Here is a 20,131-nt window from a genome sequence, read left to right as displayed (position 1 = left end):
GCCCATCTGTTCAGGGTGGAGGGAGCTGCCATTAGAAATCTGGTTTTTTTTTTGCTGCAGCTGCTTGCTTAGGGCACCCCCACTGCCACCACCGTGTGACACTAGCTCCACCCTTAGATCTTTCCCCAGCTCTTTCCCCCGCACTCTGGAAGACAGGTTGTGGACAGACGTGGAGTGGGAGCATGGGGAATGGCATCCACGCATACTCGAGGGCACTGGCACCTACAGGGGAGGGCGGAAATGTCTCTGCAGTGGGGACAGGAGCTTTTCCTTCCTGAAAGGACCACCTCCCTTTCTAGACAGGAGTGGACATCTTAAATATGGGTGTTCAGTTCACACAAACTCAGGCAATTGTTTGGACGAATCGTTTTCTCACCTGAAATAATCTGATAATGAGAGCAAAAAGTTAAATGTTGTTTGGTCAGAAATAAGATAAGAAAGCCCCTCAGGCCACACCTGGCAGAGGTCTTTTGGCAAAATAATAATAATAATAAAGCATTATCTGAATAATTTTTTGTTTTTGTTTTGTTTTGTTGGGACAGTCTCACTGTGTCATCCAGGCTGGAGTGCAGTGGCTATTCGCAGATGTAATCATAGCTCCCTGAAGCCTTCACCTTCTGGCTTCAAGCAATCCTCCCACCTCAGCCTCCCAAGTAGCTGGGACTACAGGCATGTGCCACCACCCAAGCTAATATTTTTTGCTTTGTTGGCCAGGCAAGTCTCTAACTCCTGGCTTCAAGTGACCCTTCCACCTCAGCCTCCCGAGTTCTAGGATTACAGGTGTGAGCCACTGAACCAGGCCGTAAATGATTTTTTTTTTCTTTCGCTCACCCCCCAACCCCGCCATAAATGATTTTTAAATAAAAACTTAAAAATTTAATATACGAAATCCTGTACCCCACGTCTAATAATTCTGAGGGGTAAAACTTAATAACAAAATCTTGGGGGAAGTTTATGTCTGTTTCAAACTTTAAACGCTGCAGTGAGGCATTTGAGGCCGACTGAAGTCTCCTCACCTTGGAACTGCTGGCAAGTTCCTAGCACACAGAGCATGCTCAGGAAATGTGAGTGATTTCCTCTCCCAAATTAGGTAGGCCGGGCTCCGAACCATGGAACTCTGTAAGGCCGACTTCTCTTTTTGCCTTTCTTCTAAAAACCTGCTTTTTCTTCCTTTTTTACCTTTTCTTGTCTGTGTTCCAGGTAGGATAAATGGGCACAAAACATTCTGTCTTCCAAATAATTCGTGGAAGTGGCTGGAATGCGGGGTTACGGCATAGACCTGGGCAACGTGCTGGCGATGGCGCTTTTTCACACCAGGGGAAATGCGGTGAGATTGGAAAGCGCTGTTTTTGCGACCCAGAGCCCCCGATGCGGAGGCCAATGCGGAGCTCCCGCCTGGAGACTTTGGGGCGATTGGCTGAGCGCGGGGATCCGGAGAAAGATGAGGTGCCTCTCGGGAGAGCGAGAGCGGCCTCTGCGGACCCTAGGATCCAAAACCACCTCGCCTCCAACTCCTGCATCGCCAACCCTCCCGCCCCAGCATAGTCCTTACAGTCCCACTCCTAAGCAGCCGCCTGTCCTCCAAGGAACAGACATCAGCCCATGGCGATCACTAGGTCCCAGGAGCTGGGAGTGGGGACCAGCTGCTTTCTCTCAGTTCACTGGGAACTGGAGGCCAAGGCACCCCAAGGCAAGTTCTCAGTTCACTGGGAACTGGAGACCAAGACACCCCTCTGCCGGACCGACACCTCTCTGCCTGGGAAGAAAGGGGAATGTCAAGAATCCAGGTGCCTGGAGGGGCTGCAGCTTAGATCCTACCCTACTTTCCTTCAGGCGGTTTTCCGTGGGGCTTCGGCGTGGGGGGCTGATGACCGGCGGAGGGGAGTTTGTCCTAGGCTGAGGCATAGAGCGAAAGAGGCTGCCGGATGAGGGTGGGGACCGAGGACTGAGGTCTTGGTTCTGCAGTGATCAAGCCTTTTCCGTCCTGGTCCAACGTGGAAATTTTCCGTGTCTGCTAACCTTAAAAAGAGTCAAAGATAGCAAGAAAATAATTAAGAGAAAAAAACAAAAAACAAAAACAAAAAAACCCCTCTCCCTATTTTTTTTCAATAAGGTAGGAATTCCACTAGAAAGAAAAAAATCTGAGCTGGCAATAGTCCACATTCGGCATCCCCTCCATTTTGTCTTCCACCCCCAGGAAACAATTGTCGGGAAAATTCTAATAAGTGTAGATGGAGAGACTTTACATTAGCCATGGGTATAACTTTTATTGACAAAACCGAACTGAACCACAACCTCACATTTTAGCAAAATACCATAAAAACAAATTAGTAAAAAACGAGAACAATGAAAAACAACAGAAAATGGGACAACAGGAACAGTTTTCTGAAAAAGAACATATAAATTGCTTGTAATTCTGAAAATATGTTCAACCACTTCAAAACTCAAAAATGCACAAGTCCTTTGAAATCACCCGTTTCTAAGAACATATCGTTCAGATGTACTTGCATATACACAGGATAGAGCATATTGTGTACACCAGCAGAAAAAAGAAGAAAATAAAATTGGAAACAATCGAAATATTTCTCAATAGTCATCTAATTACATAAATTAAGATACATTCATAAAACGAAGTGGAACCATTGTAATGAAAGAGACATTAGTAAAAACACAAAATCATCATTAAGATGCACTAAGTTTTTAAAATAAAAGGCAAAATATAAAGCTCAGCAAGTGGAATGTTGTCATTTGTGTTAAAAGAAATGTATGCACATTTCTGTAAGGATACGATGGGAACAATACTTGCTTCTGGGAAAGGAAGCGGGGATAAGAGGTGAGAGAAAGACCTACTTTACTTTTTAATATATCTCCCCAATGTAACTTTTGACTCTTTCCTTTAGCATACATTATCTATTTTTTTCTTTTTCTTTATTTTATTTAAAAAAATAGAGATGGGAGTTCTTACTCTAATGCCCAGGATGGTCTCGAACTCCTGGGCTCAAGATATCCTCCTGTCTTGGCCTCCCAAAGTGCTGGGATTACAGGTGTGAGCCACTACAGTGGCCCCTATTTTTTAAAGATAGGTTAAAATCGAGAAATTATTTTAGTAGCGTTTGTTTTTAATATGCAGGTAACAAAACTACTATGGACAATTTTGAAAATATGAAAAATTTTAAGTTAAGTACATTTCTGCTTATTAAAGTCTGGTCTACATACTCTTTATCACAACTAAAAGGTAGAGTTTTCTCAGATAATTAAAACAAATAAAAATCAGACTGCTGACTTGATAATTCGTTTTTTAAAATAAAAACTTTTTTTCTGAGCCGAGCTTTCAGAGCTTAATTCAACAAGAATGATATCTAGGCGGTTGCTTCAGCTGATAGTACGGGTAAAAAAAATTGTTGTGGGGGAGAATAGACACTAACTTCTTTTTAGCTCACAGAGCAGCTCTATACTGCTGAGATCGACTGAAGAGTGAGGAGGAGAAATTATTTGCACCATTCAGACGAAAAACTAAGCCAAACGCTAATGGTTTGTCTCCAATTGAAACCTATTTGTTGTTGCTGGGCTTCCCGAGTTCTCCGGGTCTTCCTGGCAGCATAGATCTTCGGACCTTTTCGCCCTGGGACCCGGTGGAACCCGCTCTAGGAGATCCTGTTTCGGCAGCGACTTGGCCGGCGGAAGTCATCGCGCGACACTGGGTGGAAGCCTTTGGAAGAACCGAGGGGGCCCTGGGAGTGGAGCATGGGCCGCGATGGCATTCATCACACCCCGAGGGGAATAGATACTCCTGGAGGGCAATGCCTCTCTCTGCGCCCCTCTACGCCCTGCTTCCGCCCGGGTAGGCGATGGGTGACCGAGCAGCGGGAGGAAGGAAATGGGGAGCCCCTCTCTCTCCGGACCCACACCCCGGACCGCTGGGCCCCGCTTCGGGCCCTCTCGCCTGGTTGGACTGGCTCCTGTGCATTACTCAAAACACAGCCGGCCCTCTGTGCCTGCGCCGGTTCTCGAGGATTTGGTGAGGAAGCCCGCCGGCCGAGAACTCTCACGCTCTCTGCACGAAGCTGGAGGCCCAGGAAAAACATGGGGCAGGAGCCGGGAGGCGGCTGGAGGCGCCTGTGGGTCCGCAGCTTCCCGCTGGCCTCGCAGAGAGGCTCTCGGAGGCGCGGGCTCTCGCTGTCCCTGGAGCGACCGGAGACAGACTCCAACCCACGCGGGAGAAACATGGGTCTTGGGTCTGGGTCCCTACCCACAGATTTGCCCGAATTCTCCCCTTTCCTGCTAGGAAAATAGCCTTAGCTGTCTTCTGAGTCCTCCACAGTAAAAATATAGGGAAACTGAGGCATGGAAATATAAAGAGATATGCCTGAACCGGGTCAAGAAGGGAATTCTGGGGACGCTTTTGTAGTCAGCAGGAGCCTTGGTGACCCTGGAGGACGAATAGTGACGGGGAACAGACAGGTAAGGATGGCCCAAGGTGGGACTGGGGGCATCGATGGCAAGAGAGAAGTTACAAGAGGGACAGAGAGATCACACTCCCCCGGAGTGCCCAGAAGGAGCACCGGGAAGGGGGTCTCTGACTTGAAAACCAGCAAGCAAATTTTCCAGGCTTCTGGTGTCTCCTCAAAACGCAGCCTCTCAGAAGGCAAAACGATGCAGACGCCGTGGAATTATAAAGGGACTGATTTACCCCGAAACCAGCAACCCTCTCTTTCCTTCTTGCCCCATTTCACTGATGGCAGCATTCCACCTCCTCCACTCCTTTCCTGGGGATTCTCCTCTCCCTCAACGGTCCCTCCAAAGAAACTGCTAAATGAAGGAAAGATCACCGTCAGCCAGGCCGGCCCTGGGAATCTTGTTCCTCGATCCCCCCATTCCATTCCCATTCGCCTCCGGGGGGCCTTCCGACTGAAGTGGCTAAATGGAGGGGGTGTTGGGGCGGAGCTTGGAATCTGAGTATTTGCCCAAATGCTTCTGCTTTCTTTGTTATGAATGTAGCTATGCCTCTTGTCACATCAAGCAAATAGAGATAACCAAGAATAAAACTAATGATGAAAATGAAAATAAAAACAAAAACTTCCCCATACAGGTCACCACACACACACACACACACACACACACACACAAAATAAAAACGTGTAGACTTTCTGGGACTTTAAAAACCTGGGTGGATCTCTGGTCCTGTTTCTGGGCCTATAACTTGATGAAAGAGATGAGATTAGAGTTGATAAAACTTCCAGATCCCTCTAGATTGTTTTGTTTACAAGCAATAAACCAAAATACTTTCCTCTTGATATTCAATCAGTGGAGGTGAGTGATTGAGAGATTTTCCCCCACTGACAGTTTGATCAGCTCTTGGCTGAGAGAGAAGGGGCTGGGTCTACTCTTAGCTAAGGACAAGGGGCCCTGACCAGCATCCCACAGGAGCTAACAATCAGGGAAAGTGAAAATTCCAGCCAATCAACTATTGTTTGGTCGAAGAAAAGCCAAACAATGGCTCTGGCTGATTTCTCCCAGAATTGGCAAGGCTGGCTGGTTGTCTTGGCATCCTAGAAACCCAACCTAGTGGGTGCTGAGCTGAACGATGTGTACCTGTGTCAAAACAAGTTCCGGATAACCCCAGCCTCAGACACTCTCCTATCCAGCTCTCTGGAACGTTCCCTTGGCTCTGCTCTGCATGCCCCGAAGGTCCCTGATTTCTTTAACTTCGATTTTCATCTCACTTATTTTCCCTATGTGTGCTCCCATCTGTCCCGCTGTCCCTCTGCCTGTCTGTCACAGACTGCTTCCATTTCTCTGGGGTGGGGCTTCTCTGGATTCAACACCTGGGGTCTGGTGAAGGAATTAATCCATCTCTGGTTAATTGGCTCCTTCAAAGGCTGGATCAGCTCATCTGCATGCGAGGACACAGCTGCTGTTGTTTCGTTGCTGTATCGTTTTGCAGGTGGTTGCTTGTGGGCACTGTTTTGGATGGCACTGTTTCAGATGCCTTGTGGGGCAGACAAAGTTGTCTTCTTAGGAAGACTGACCCTCCACAGCCTGCATTTATTAAATTCCCACATACTTTGAAACTGCATCACATTTCTTTCCTTCCTCCTGGAACAGAAAGTTCAAGTAGGTCAGAGAGAGGAAGAAAATTCAATTTTTTTTCAAAAGTTTAGAGTCCCCTAGGCCTGGCCATGAGTGAAAAAGAAATTCCAGGCTAAGACGCTAGCTGAGACACAGACTTTATCCACTGTTTGGAAGGCCCAGAGGAACTTCAGGAACCAGACGGGGCAGAGTTCTAGGGTCCAGAGGGAGTGAGGGGATGTTTGGAATCTAGCCTCTCTTTTGCTTAGAAAAAAAATGTCTGGCTTCCAGGTCAAGAAAGGGAATTAAAGGAGGCAAAAGGGAAAAGAAAACCGAGAAGGAAAAGGCTGAAGCCGGCTTCCTCCGCTCAGAACTGGCTGAGTGCAGGGCCCCCAGCAGAGCCTGTCACTTCCAGCCTAGGGGTCAGACAAAAACTGAGAGAAAATAAGCCATCCCATTCTTCCTCCAGTTTCTCCTTCCTTCCTTCTTGCCTGCCTGTCTTCCTTCCTTCCTTTCTTCTTTCCCTGAAAAAAAATCAGATTTTATCCTCTTTTCTGGGGCAGGAACCTAGGTGCAATGACAGAGTCTCTCCTTCCTTCTGTGGCTGAACTCTGGGTAGGGGCTCGCAGTCTCCCTTGGATCCCTTCCCCTCCCCCACCCTATCCCCTCCTCTGCATTGCCTTGGCCTGGAGAAGTCACCTGGTAAACAGGTGGAACTACCTAGAGTAGCCAGATGCACTCCCTCCCCATTTCCAGATTCCGTTTACGTGAACAGACTCAGTCCCCCAACCCTACCATCCCCAAAAGGTTTCAAAAATGTAGACTCCCTGATGCTGTAGACCAGGAGGCCCGCAGTGTTAATGGCTCTATGGGGGAGGCTCACACCCACTCTGGACAGAAGCCTGTTTTGTAGATGTGGGGCCCGGAGTTTTTAAAGTTACACAGAGAGGAGTATAAATCCCAGACAACAGCAATTCCACACTGCACAGGAGAGACCTGGAGATGTGAGGCAGACGTGGATCTTGGATGATAAAGACCAAATGTCAGAGGCCCTGGCAGTAGGAGGAGTTTTGGCTGCCAGATTCACTGTAGAAAAACTCAGCATCAATTTCCATTCTTCAATGAGATAGTTTCACATATCCTTTGCAGATATTGCAAAACAAGTGACTAAATTATATAAACGTATATGTGTGTACACATGTATACATATTATCTATGTTATATATATACTATATATAAAACACTAGATTTACTAAGAAATAAACCTTATCAAATCAGCAGTTGAGAAAACAAGACCCAGTCTCGTAGTGTTCCTAGCCAGCTGAGTGAGCTCTCTTTAAATTGAAGTCACCCTTACATATCGCCCCAAGGCCCTCAGAGGATAAATATAAGTTTCGTGTAAGTTTCTGGAGAGGATAGCTCACAGCCAGTTACTTAGAATGGATTATGTGAGATTCGGTTTACGAGTGCAAATTGCGTTTCACACGAGTCACCTTGAATAACCCAATAATTAATTAAAACCAAGTCCCACAGGGGAAAATTTATTACATTCCCTGGCTTTTTATGAGCTAAGTGTAGTTTGGAAATGAAAAATGTGAGGTGTCTTCAATAATGTCTGTGCTGCATTCTGCACTCATGGAATCACCCTCTCACCAGGTCCCGGAGAACAAAGTTTTGGGGAGGAGAGACTTCAGCTTAGAAGAGTCAGGCAGATTTATTGCAGCCTGGTTGGGCCCCTTTCAGCTTCTGTAACCAGATTGGTCAGTGTTTCTTGAAATTCCTCTTGGAGAGAAGTTGAGGTTTTGGAGTAGCTGGTACACCAAAACTAGAAGTCCTAGAAAGAAGGAAGGGGTGGAGGACTCAGGGCTGAGATAAAGCCAGGCTCCAGGATCCTTGGTGGTTCCTGGGGAAGAGGAGTGGACGTCCTGGTACTCTTCCCCGTGCCAGGACGTCACAGCTTCTCCAGTGGGGCACCATCCAGCCCAGGTCTCTTCCTAGCTTGAGGGACGTGGGGCGTATTATGGCTTCTTTATACACAAGAGGCCAGAACAAGTTTGTCTGCTGGTTCCTCTTCCAACCGAAATCTTCACCTTCTCCTCCAATACCACCAACTACGAGAAAAACAACCCTTTGTTATATAGGCATCACATTCTTTGCAGAATCTCAATTTCCCTCATCTTGATTGATTGTCTCCAAGCAGCCCTGTAAGGAAGGATGAACAGAGAGGATCACTTTTATTTTACAGATGAGAAGACTGGGGGCTGCAGAGAGGAGATGGCCCGCCCAAGGACACACAGCTTGGTAGCACAAGCCAGAGCAGAGACAGCAGTCCAGGCTTTCCACCTCATTGGCACCCTAAGGGCAGGAAGGAGTGAGAGATGATAGAGCTAGACTGGCCACTCTATCCCAGAAACAGATCATGTTCTTTCTTTGGTTCTCTTGGGAAGCATTCAGGCCTCTGGGTGTATCCCCAAGGCAAGAAATGAACAGTCTTGCCCCTAGAGAGGCAACCTTGCCTTTAGATCTGGAGATGTGTATCCAGTCTTTGAAATTTACATAATCCAAAGACTTACCTGAGGATCCCATTCTTGACTGCCTTGAGTGAGAGAGGGAGTGAGGTCTCTCATTCCAAGAGCAATGAGGGGGCCAAAAGGAGTCGGGAAGTGCTCTAGTAGGTTGGCGGGGAGGGCACAGCCTGTCCCAGCTCTCCTTTCTTTGGCAGGGAGTGGAGGGAAAGGTGCAGCTCTCCTGTCCACACCTGGCTGCCACAGACAGAGGACAGTGAGGAAGACAGTGAGGACTGTAAGAATCAGTTGTTTAGTTCAACACAGAGCAGTTATCTTTTTTGAGGATGTCCAATACCTTTTGAGAATTGGATTGGCCCAGATTTTTAAATAAAGTAATGGCATGAAAAATAGGGACTGGGGGCAATTGTTATAGGTTACAAGACAGTTAAGATATATCAAGCAAATGTAATGTGTGAACTTTGTTTAGATCCTGTCTTAAACAAACTGTAAAAAGACATTTTTGAGACAACTGAGGAAATTCAAACATGGATCATATTAAGGAATTATTCTTGTATAATCACAAAAAGGTGTACACACACACACACACACACACACACACACACGAAAAAGAACAATGCCTTACGCCCATAATCCCAACACTTCAAGAGGCCAAGGTGGGAGGATCACTTGAAGCCAGGAGTTTGGAGATCAGCCTAGGCAACAAGCGAGACCTTGTCTCTACAAAAAATAAAATAAAAATAGGCCAGGCACAGTGACTCGCGCCTGTAATTCCACCACTTTGGGAAGCCAAAGCGGCTGATCACGTGAGCATGGGAGTTTGAGATAAACCTGGGAACCCCTGTCTCTACCAAAATAAAAATAAAAAAAATTACCCAGGCATGGTAGCTCATGCTTCATGAGTGACAGAGTAAGATGCATCTCTAAAAACCACTTTTTAAATGTAGCTGTTAAAGATTCAAACCAAAGTATTCTGGAACAAAAAAAAAAAGGTCTGGGATTTGTTTTAAAATACTCCAGAAAGAAATGCAATAAGATGGACTATGAGTTGATTATTGTTGAAGCTGGATGACAGGTATGAGAGATTGAATTATACTTTTTTGTTTACTTTTCTGTATCTGTGAAATTTACCATTAAAAAACAAATAAAGCAGTGGGCTCATGTTCTAGAAAACCACACGTGCACACCAATGTTCACCCTCAATTTTAAAGGGTGAGACTTTGAGAGCCACCCATAAAATCAAGTTCTGAGTCCTCAGTGCCCACCAGACACCCATTTTTTCCCCATGGAAGGGACAGGCTTGGAAGGTGTTTTGGCGCCAGGTTGACCCAACCATGCTTCCTTCTCTTCTGTCAGTGCGGGTAACAGACCATTAGAGGAGTTTGGGCCTCCCACAATTCAACTCTAGGTGAACATTTTTCAGACATAGTTCCTTTTGTTACTCATGCAGACTCAGCCTCCAAAGTGAAACAGGTTGGCAGGAACGGAGTGGGAGGAAGGAGACAGAACTTGGTCCCCATTTTTGTAGTTTTAGTAGTCATGGGGGGCACTGATTTTAAAAAAAATGACTGTGTATTAAAGGGGTTTGTTTTATTTTATTTTTTGAGACAGAGTCTCACTCTGTCACCCAGGCTGGAGTGGAGTGGCACGATCTCGACTTACTGCAACTTCTGCTTCCCGTGTTCACGTGATTCCCCTGCCTCAGCCTCCGGAGTAGCTGAGACTACAGACACATGCCACCACACCTGGCTAATTTTTGTATTTATTTATTTGTAGTAGAGCCAGGATGGTCTTGAACTGCTGACCCCAAGTGATCCACCCGCCTCAGCCTCCCAAAGTGCTGAGATTATAGGTGTGAACAACCATGCCCGGCCGGGTTTCTTTATTTTAGAGTTCATGTCTTGATTTTTCAAAATCCCTTAATTCTTCCCCTTTCCCTTTAATACTTTCCCAACTATCTTAAATCTGTTTGTAATATCAGTTTGAGATACTATTGAGATTTTAATGAAATTTATTTCCATTTTAAAATTTGTCATGGCTGGGAGCGGGTGGCTCATGCCTGTTATCCCAGCACTTTGGGAGGGTGAGGTGAAGGATCGCTTGAGCTCAGGAGTTTGAGACAAGCCTGGGCAACATGGAGAAATCTTGTCTCTATAAAAAATTTAAAAATTAGCTGGGAGTGGTGGTGAGTGCCTGCAGTCCCAGTTACTCTGGGAGCTGAGGTGGGGGAATGGCTTGAGCCCAGGAGGTAGAGGCTGCAGTGAGTCGTGATCGCACCAATGCACTCTAGGCTAGGCGAAGGAGTGAGACCCTGTGTCAAAATAAAACAAAACAAAATAAGATAAAATTTGTCAACGATTTGTGTTTGAAGAGGGAAGAGAAGTGAAATTATCAGAATCAGGATTTGGTGCCATAAAGACTCGATCTGCCTCCAGAAGTTGGACAAATTTATCTCCTAAACCTTAAATTTCTTGTTTTCTTTTTCTTTTTCAAAACTGGTTCTCACTCTGTCTCCCTGGCTGGAGTCTAGAAGTGCAATCACGGCTCACTGCAGCCTCCAGCTTCGGATTCAAACCAAAACTTCAGGGTGCAAGCCAGGCTGGTCTGGAACTCCTGGGCTCAAGCGACCCGCCGGCCTTGGCCTCCCAAAGTGCTGGGACTGCAGGCACCCCACCCCACTCAGTTCTCTTATCTACAAAACGGAAGTAAGAATCGCCCCCCACCCCTGCCCTGTTTTTTGTTGTGCAGATTAAATAAAAGGCACCTACAGGGTACTTAAAGTACTCTGCACTTCGGAGACTTTCCGAAGGGACCACCCCAAGGAGCCCTAGAGGGCACTGGGATTAAAGATGTAGGAGTCTACGCGGCCCGAGGTGCTGGCCACAGCGGCGTCAGGGAGTGCAGCTTCTCAATTCCAGCTTCTCAGTCCCAGACCAGGTCGGCGGCAGCTCGCCACCCGCTAACGCACTAAGCGGGTTTTCGCCTTGAGGTACAACCTCGGCTCAAGGTGAGGATTCACGAAGGGCAGGTGCACCTACCACCCTAAAGGAGATCTTTGCTTGAGTAGAAGGAAGGGGCTGCAAGGCTTCTCGGCTCTCGAGCTGCCTGGCTGGGCGGTTAAAGACCTCACCCGTGGGTGGCAGGGTGCTTTGCTATCTCTCCAGGAGCTGGGGAGAAAACCCCAGATGGTGGGGTGACTCAGTCCCATTGCTGGAAAATCTACCCGACCAGGTGTTTACACATGCGGAAGGAAGGAAAGACTGTCTCTGGGACAAAAAGGGGAAAAAAATCTTTAGACTGGCCTTTAGTCCTAATGAAGAGTTGGCAGGTTCCCCTTAGTTCCTATGAATTCTCCTATCTGAGAGCGATCCACCTTGCCAGCTTGACCTGCAAGGCTCTGGGGCCATGCAAGGCCTGGGAGGGTGGGCTGGTCGGCCGTCAGTCTGTGCCTTCCCTTGTCCAAAGCTTGGCCTGCACTACCGGGTCAGGTGATTCCCGAGGCTAGAAAAACCATTCAGATGGGGGTGGGGGATAAGGGGGCAAAGGAGGCAGAATCTACCGGTAGACTGGTGTGCCGGATTCCAATTCAAGGGCAGAGAGTACACACCCCCTGCCCCTGTAGGGCTGGGCCTGTGCCAGACAGGTTATTGACGGGTGGAGGGGATGGAGAGACCAGGGTTTGCTTCCCATGGTTCTTCCCCAGCTCCCCAACCTGTCTCTGGGGCTGAGCACCATTTCTAGGGGAAGTTTCCGGGTTGATCTCAAAAATAAGAAACTGGGAGCCTTGGCCTTGACTCAGTTAGCGGCAAGAACAGCAGTTTTTCAACGTGGAAGGGGGTGCCCTTGTGACCCACCTTTGGCTCCTTAGGATTTAGTGGACAGGGAGCTGGAACCAGAAAACCATCCTGAATGTGTGAGCTTCTACATAGGCAAGTCCCAGCCTGCCTGACTCTTTGGACTCCCCTGGGGCAGGCATGGCGAACAGTCAGGACATGGAGAACATGGGGCAGGCATGGAGAACAGTCAGGCCGTCACTGGAAACTCCAAAATTGCATCCGGCTGCCATAGCTGCCAGCCTTTTGTGTTCTTTATTTCTTCTCCTGCTCCCACTGCAGTAGCTCAGAGCTGCCTGGTACCACAGAACTGGTCATGGTTGCCCGAGGTCAATTCTCTCTAAATTGGGAAGGACAGTGTTCTTTCCTAGGCATCTGCCACTCAGCCACCCAAGCACAAAGCTGGCTAGCATTAAATGATATCTAAGGATTCTCCTAGCCTCAAACACCGACTGACTAGTTTGGGTAGCCAGGGAATTTGGAGCCCTCTGCTCTTTAAGAGAAGGGAAAGACGGGGAGCTCTCCCCTAAGCAGAGAGCCCTAATGATTTCATTGGAGGAAGCTTTTCCTTCCTTTCCTCTTTCCTTCCTTCCTCCCTCCCTCCCTCTCTTTCTCTCTTTCTCTTTCTTTCTTTTCATCCTTCTTTCTTTCTTTCTTTCTTCTTTCTTTTTTTGAGACAGAATTTCTCTCTGTTGCCCAGGCTGGAGTACGGTGGCATAGTGCCATCTTGGCTCACTGCAACCTCCACCTCCTGGGTTCAAGTGATTCTCATGCCTCAGCCTCCAAGTTGCTAGGATTACAGGCGCCTACCACCACGCCCTGCTATTTTTTTGTAATTTTTAGTAGTGATAGGGTTTTGCCAAGTTGGCTAGGCTTGTCTTGAACTCCTGACCTCAGGTGATCTGCTTGCCTTGGCCTCCAAAAGTGCTGGGATTACAGGCATAAGCCACCACTCCCAACCAGGAGGAAGCTTTTCTAAGCTGCCCTGGTGTCAGTTTTAACACAGTAGCCTCTAAAATTGGAATCTCCTCTGAAATCCCAGCCCTACCTATGAGCAACACGATGGGAGAGCAAAGATCTTCATTGTCTCTTCAATACTGGCTATAGTCCCTTCCAATTATGAACAAATTATAGATGTTACAGAGACCAAATAGAAAAAAAGAAACTGAATAATTTTCCTTTTCTTTTTTTTTTTTTTTTTGAGATAGGGTCTCATTCTGTCACCAAGACTGGAGAGCAGTGGCGTAATCTCAGCTCACTGTAGGCTCAACCTCCCAGGCTCAAGTGATCCTCTCACCTCAGCCTCCCAAGTAGCTGGGACTACAGGTGTGTGCCACCACACCAGGCTATTTTTTGTAGAGATGGAGTTTCACCATGTTGCCCAGGCTGGTCTGAAAATCCTGAGCTCAAGTGATCCTCCTACCTTGGCCTCCCTAAGTGCATGATTTTACAATTTAAAGTGAAGAGCCTTTTACTTTCCCTCTCAGAACTCTTAGAAAACCTCTGAAAGAGTAGAGAGGAAGAAGGACCAGTTTAGTCTCAGGTGATTCAGAGCGAAAGCAGATTAAAAGCCCAGAGCTCTTTTCCAATCCCAAATCCCACTTTGATGAAGAGTCTTATGTGTATGGCCCGATAATACCTCTGGACTATTAGGGTCAATGCAGACAATCAGCTAGACTTTTCCAGTCTCAGAAAGTGTCAGGATTTGGGGTAAATGGCTGGCCCGGAACCTTGAGAGCCTGGCTAACATGGACTTTCCCCAGGTTAGAGTCCTCAGGGCAGTAACCAGGAACTGCCCAATGCTCATCTCAACCTGGGGCTGAGATTCAGAAAGGCAGATACTTTTGGAGCAGGAGTGTTATTTTCAAGCCTTTATTGAGTCCCAAGAGGTTGGTCTTTTGTGGCACTCAAGAGCAGGAGCCCATGAGCACCATGAACTGGTTAGGACTTGGTAAGGATGGATTATGGACCATTTTTTCCCTCCACCTTGTGTGTCTGTGTGTGCGCGAAATGCCTGCTTTCTTCCTCTCCCAGCTTTGTTTCTTTGAACATAGAGCTTAGTGGGACGAGAAGGAAAAGGCTTTTGCTATAGGGACTGGTGTTGTTGGGACAGTGAGGAGGGGGCTAGGCCACAAGATGGTCATATTCTGGAGTTTTGGAAGGATCCCGGGACTTTTGTGAGGGTAAATGGGGGAATCAAAGTAATAAATCAAATCTTTTAAACTGTACTTTCCCCTAAGCCTTAACTCTACAGCTCCACTTCAGGCCAAATAGGTGAGTTTGGGACTTGAGGGGCCAGGTCCCTGGTGCTGACATTCCTCTTGATTTAAGGAACGAAGACTCAATCTTGATCTCTGGCAGGGTTGACACTAGCAGTCCTGAGAGTAGCCAGCATTTTCCTAATAGTATAATATCATCAACACCCACATTCCCTGAAAGGAAAAACAAAGTGGAGATGGTGGGAGAATTGTAAGTGACTCAAACTGCTTTCTTCAATTTGCAGATAGGTTTTTTTGATACATTCCTCACTCCTGAGTCCTATCCATGATCCCAGAGGTTGGAACAAAGAAAGCCCAGTCTCCCATGATTCCAGAAGTCAGTGCAACCCCTAAAGACACTAATTTTGGATCCCTATTTGAGGATCCCGTTCCTATTCCTTTACTTCCGAGTGTCTCTGGGCTGGGTGGCTGGCGGGATTTATAGGGAAAGTAGGGAGGACGTGATCTCCCATGCAACTTGGTCCCCTTTAACGAGCTAGGGCAGAATTTACACTGTGGGGCTCACTGCCCCAACTGAGTCAGAACATGACAGTTGTCTCCACAGAGGCTGGGCTCCCTCAAAGCACTAATAGCTGTGCCTACCCTAGATATGCATGGAAAAATCAGTGGCAGCTTCCTAGACTCTTACTTGTTCCTTCTAAAGTTTTCCTCCCTCTCCTTCCGGTAAAGCTTCCTTCCCTCTTGCTGCCTGCCTTCACTCTTCTGTTCAAGGTGAACCCTGGCAAGGATTTAAAGGTCCGCTAGTCCAGTCCTTCCCTCCTTACACAATGCAGATAGGAAAACTGAGGCTCAGAGAGGGTGACTGACTTGGCCCAGCACGTTGAGCTAGAACAGAACTTTACATGGCCGCAGTGCGGCCACCTAGGTCCGGAATTCCTAATGGTTGGGGCCTGATCTGGGCTGGGTTTCTCCAAATTGGGTAACTCCCCAGCAAAGCCCAGGGTTGGAGAAGGGGGCTGGGGACTCTGGGGCCAGCCAGTCTCCCTATTCAGCACAGGCGACTGGCAAGAAACAGCTGGCTTGTTCACCTAGAGCTGCCGGACCAGAGGAAGGGAGACTCTTGGTCTTTGTTCAGTCACCCTCATATTTGACCCACTTCCTCCCTCTTTCCTCCCTCCGTTTTCTTTGGACCCCACTTACAGTTCTCTGGGCTTGGCTAGGCCCTCCTCTGGTTTCTAGGCGCCATCAGGGCGCGCAGCAGCAGCCGCGGTTGGAGCAAGCCTCTCCCTTCAGCTGCCCATCCTTTGATTCCTCCTCAGATCCATTTGTCCCACGGTTTTGAGGCCAAGATGGGCTCTAATTTCAAAGCTGGCTCCCTCAGCCTGGCCTCAGAGGCACTTAGGCTTGTCCTGAGAGGGTTCTAATTCCTGAGGATGTCGCAGGGCTGACTGGGTTGGGGAAGGACGCAGGAGGTAAGAGTGGCCTCCTCCTGACCAGCCATGCCTCCTCCATCAGAGCTCTTAGCTCTCGGATCCCGCTGTCAAGTTGTCCAAAACATTTTCCTCCAATGCCAGGAGAGAGCCCACTTGACTTCATTTCAGGGAGAAAGGCCAGAGTCACCCCTCATCCCCAGCCGGAGCTTTTCTAGCCTCAGGCAGGGCTCCGCAGACCCACCAGCCACACTAGGCCGTCCTCCAGGCTGTCCCTTGCCAAGCGCAGGCTCCGGCCGCTGAGAGCTGTAGCCGGGCAGGCCCTTTCCAGACTTCACAGAAGAACAATGGAAAAACTGGGCAAGATCGCTGCAAAGGAAAAACGTGTGTGTTGGGGGGCGGGGGGCAGGGGGAGAAAGTGAAGTAGAATGGAGAAGAAAGAAAAAAGAAATAGGAGAGAGAGAAAGAAAAGGAAGGAGGAAGGAAAAATTAGAAAAGAGAAGGAAAAATGAAGAAAGAAATGCAAACAGAGAAAAACGGTGTTAAGTGAGATGAGAGACAGAGAAAAGTACCAAATGAAAAATGAAGAGAGAGCAACGGGTGGGTGGTGGAGCCAAAAGTGAGCAATAACAAGAAAAGGAAATAAGAAAGAGCACACCAAAAGCAAGGTAACTGAAACGGAAGGAAAGAAAGGCGGCGAGAAAGCACAAATACAAAGAGAAAAGAAGATGCCAAGACTAAAGACAGTGGGGATAAAAGATGAAAAGAGGAAGGAAAGAAAAGAGCACACCTCAATTAGGCCATTTGCATAAAACCGAGAGAAGCCGGGCGACCCCAAGCCGTTGAGCCAGACCCGCGCGGCCGGCGGGACCGCAGAGCCCCACCTTTCGGGAGCGGGGAGCGTCGCGCTGCGGAGAAATCCTCTTTATTCATCGCGGCCGACCGGACGGCCGCCATGGTCGCCGCCACAGAGGTTGCTCCCGTTGAGAGAACGAAGGCAGCGGGCGCTCACTAAAACAAAAAACACGTAGTTTAGCAAAAGCCCCCAAGTGCGGCGGGTGGGCGCCTCCCGCCCCCACCCCTCGTTGGCGGGTCCCCAGCCCTGGCGGGGGCGGGAGCTGACACGGAGGTGCCAAGTCCCCGTCGCCGGAACCCCCGGGGGCGCGGCGGCCGCGCTCAAAGGCCGGGCTGTAAAGGTCACAGGCGGTCTGTGGGGCCGAGCTGAATGGGCTCCCGGAGGTAAACAGACTCTTAACTTTCAACTTGGCCTTGACCTTCCTGGAGGTGTCTGGCGGGTATGTAAAGGAGCACGCTGAGGCTTTCAGCGCTTTTGGCTGGGTCAGTAAAGAAGGCTGGGGGAGGCTCCGGGCTCCCCGAGGGTCTGCAAGGAGGCTCCCAGCAGGACACAAAGGCATCTGTGGGGCTGGGGGAGGGGACGGTTCAGCCCAGTCCGTCCGGGAGATCGGGACGCCTGGGTTGTGCAGGGACTTCCCCGCTGAATTCATGTAAAGCCCCAGGGAGACTTGGGGGTTCCGAGCCCCAGGTTCCCGATGGGAGAACTATGTCGCCTATACAGGACTGAGGGGGCAAGTGAGAAGTGACTGGCACGCTTTAGGGCAACTGTCCTTTTCAGCAGGTGGCTTGTAATTCATTAGAAACAGATACACATAGAGGAATACAAATAGAGCTCATATTTATTCTGACTGTGAAATGCTTTTATGTGCAAAATCTCATTATATAATCATAGTATTTTTGTGAGGTAAGAAGTAGTATCCACATTTTACAGATAAAGAAACTTAATCTTACTTTACCTGACGCCAGTTGAGGTCTATGATAGGTCACAGGCAGATGCACATACATGCCTATGTGCACGAAATAGGAACGCATACCCAAGTGCTTGCTAATAAATATAAGATCCTAGGCCAGGTGTGGTGGCTCATGCCCGTAATCCCAGCACTTTGGGAAGCCAAGGCAGGGGGATCACTCTAGGCCAGGAGTTCGAAACTAGCCTGACCAACACAGCAAAAACCCATCTCTACTAAAAATATTAAAAAAATAGCTGGGCCATGGTGTCACACACCTGTAATTTCAGCTACTTTGAAGGCTGAGGCATGAGAATCACTTGAACCCGGGAGATGGAGGTGGCAGTGAGCTGAGATTGTGCCACTGCACTCTAGCCTGGGTGACAGAGTGAGACGCTGTCTTAAAATAAAATAAAATAAAATAAAATAAAAATGAGATCCAGAACTGTTCCCTGTGATCTGGCAGATGCTAAATAAAATTGTAAAGCAAACGAAGCAAGCACCGTGTAATTTATTTGTATTGAAATGTATGTTTACAGAAGGTCTCCCTCACAGCTGGTGACCTTCTCCCCACTCCCCCCAAGTTTTAGTTGACCATTTTCGCATTCCGTAACACTGCAGTTACATGCGCTTAGCCACTTATTTCAATGAACATGGATAAGAACACTATATATCCAAAAGAACAGTTTCAGGAAGTGTTGGCAATGAATTAAAATTTTTGTTTTTAATTGTTTTTTTCTTAAAATTTGAGATATAGCTGATATACAATAAAGTGCAGAAATCCCAAGTGTATACAGCTTGATGAATTTTCACGGGGAACCAAGTCTTGTAACTAGCATACAAATTGAGATGGAGAATATTTCCAGCACCCCAGAAGGCTTCTTTATGCCCTTTGCCAGTCAGGAGACCTCTCCCCATGGCAATCTCTATTCTGACCTCTATCACTATTGCCATAATTTTGCTTGTCCTTGCACTGTATGGAAATGTAGAAATTGAATCATACAAAAGCTACTCTTTTGTGTCTGGTTTTTTTCATCCACATATCTGTGATTCATCAACGTTGTGTATAGTAGTGGTTAATTCTTTTTCAAATGGCCGTGTAGTACTTCATTGTTTAATTATAGCATGCTTTCTTTACTCACACAACTGTTGATAGACATTTGGGTTGTTTCTAGTTTTGAGCCACTATGTTTTGGTTTCGTTTTGAGATGGAGTATCCCTATTATCCCTATGTTGCTCAGATTGGTCTTTTTTTTTTTTTTTTTTTTTTTTTTGAGACAGAGTCTTGCTCTGTCACCCAGGCTGGAGTTCAGTGGTGCAATCTCAGCTCACTGCAACCTCTGCCTTCCAAGTTCAAGCGATTCTCCTATGTCAGCCTCCCGAGTAGCTGGGTGCCCACCATCACACTTGACTTTTTTCAATTTTTGTTTTTAGTAGAGACGGGAGTTTCACCATGTTGGCCAGGCTGGGCTTGAACTCCTGACCTCAAGTGATCTGCCCCCCTTGGACTCCCAAAGTGCTGGGATTACAGACCTGAGCCACTGTGCCTGGCCCCAGGCTAGTCTTGAACATCCGGGCTCAAGGGATCCTGCCACCTCTGCTAGGATTAGTAGCTAGGATTACAGGCATGCGCTGCCGTGGGTGGCCTTGAGCACCTATGGATAAAGGTGCTGTGGACCTGTACTAGTACATGCCTTTTGATGTGTATAAACATTCATTTCTGTTGGGTTTATGCCCAGAAATGGAATTACTGGGTCATAGGGCATGACTATGATTATTTTTTTAAATTTAGGGATCCATTAATGCCTCTACCGTACAAGCATGAATAAATGTGTGTGTGTGTGTTTGCCTACTGGAAGCTAAAACTGTGGACATGCCCTATGTATCTATCATCTACCACGTAAAAACTGGTGAAAAATTCTTAGTCTTTAGGTAAAAATCTGGATATTTCTGCAGTTCATAATTAGACAAGCAAGAAACTCTGGTGAGAAACTGGAAAGCACTGAAGAGACATTTCCTCCCTTTGCTTCCACACTGTTTTTAAATGCAATAAAATCTAGTGAAGAGTTTGTGCTTGGTGTCTTCAATTATCGCAATGTTCATTAGGAGTGATGTACACTACAGCCTATGGGCCTTTTCCCACAAACTGGCTCAAGTTCAAGGTCACGTTGGTGACAGGCTATGATTGAGCCCGCCCAGAGTTTAGGGTAATCCATTCTATATAATTGCCAAGACCCTCGTGTAGAATGGAAA

Source organism: Aotus nancymaae, unplaced genomic scaffold, assembly GCF_030222135.1.
Source record: "Aotus nancymaae isolate 86718 unplaced genomic scaffold, 86718_ANA_hifiasm-v0.15.2.pri h1tg000072l, whole genome shotgun sequence".
In the NCBI taxonomy this organism is placed as follows: Eukaryota; Metazoa; Chordata; class Mammalia; order Primates; family Aotidae; genus Aotus; species Aotus nancymaae.
This window is presented reverse-complemented; position numbering follows the sequence as displayed.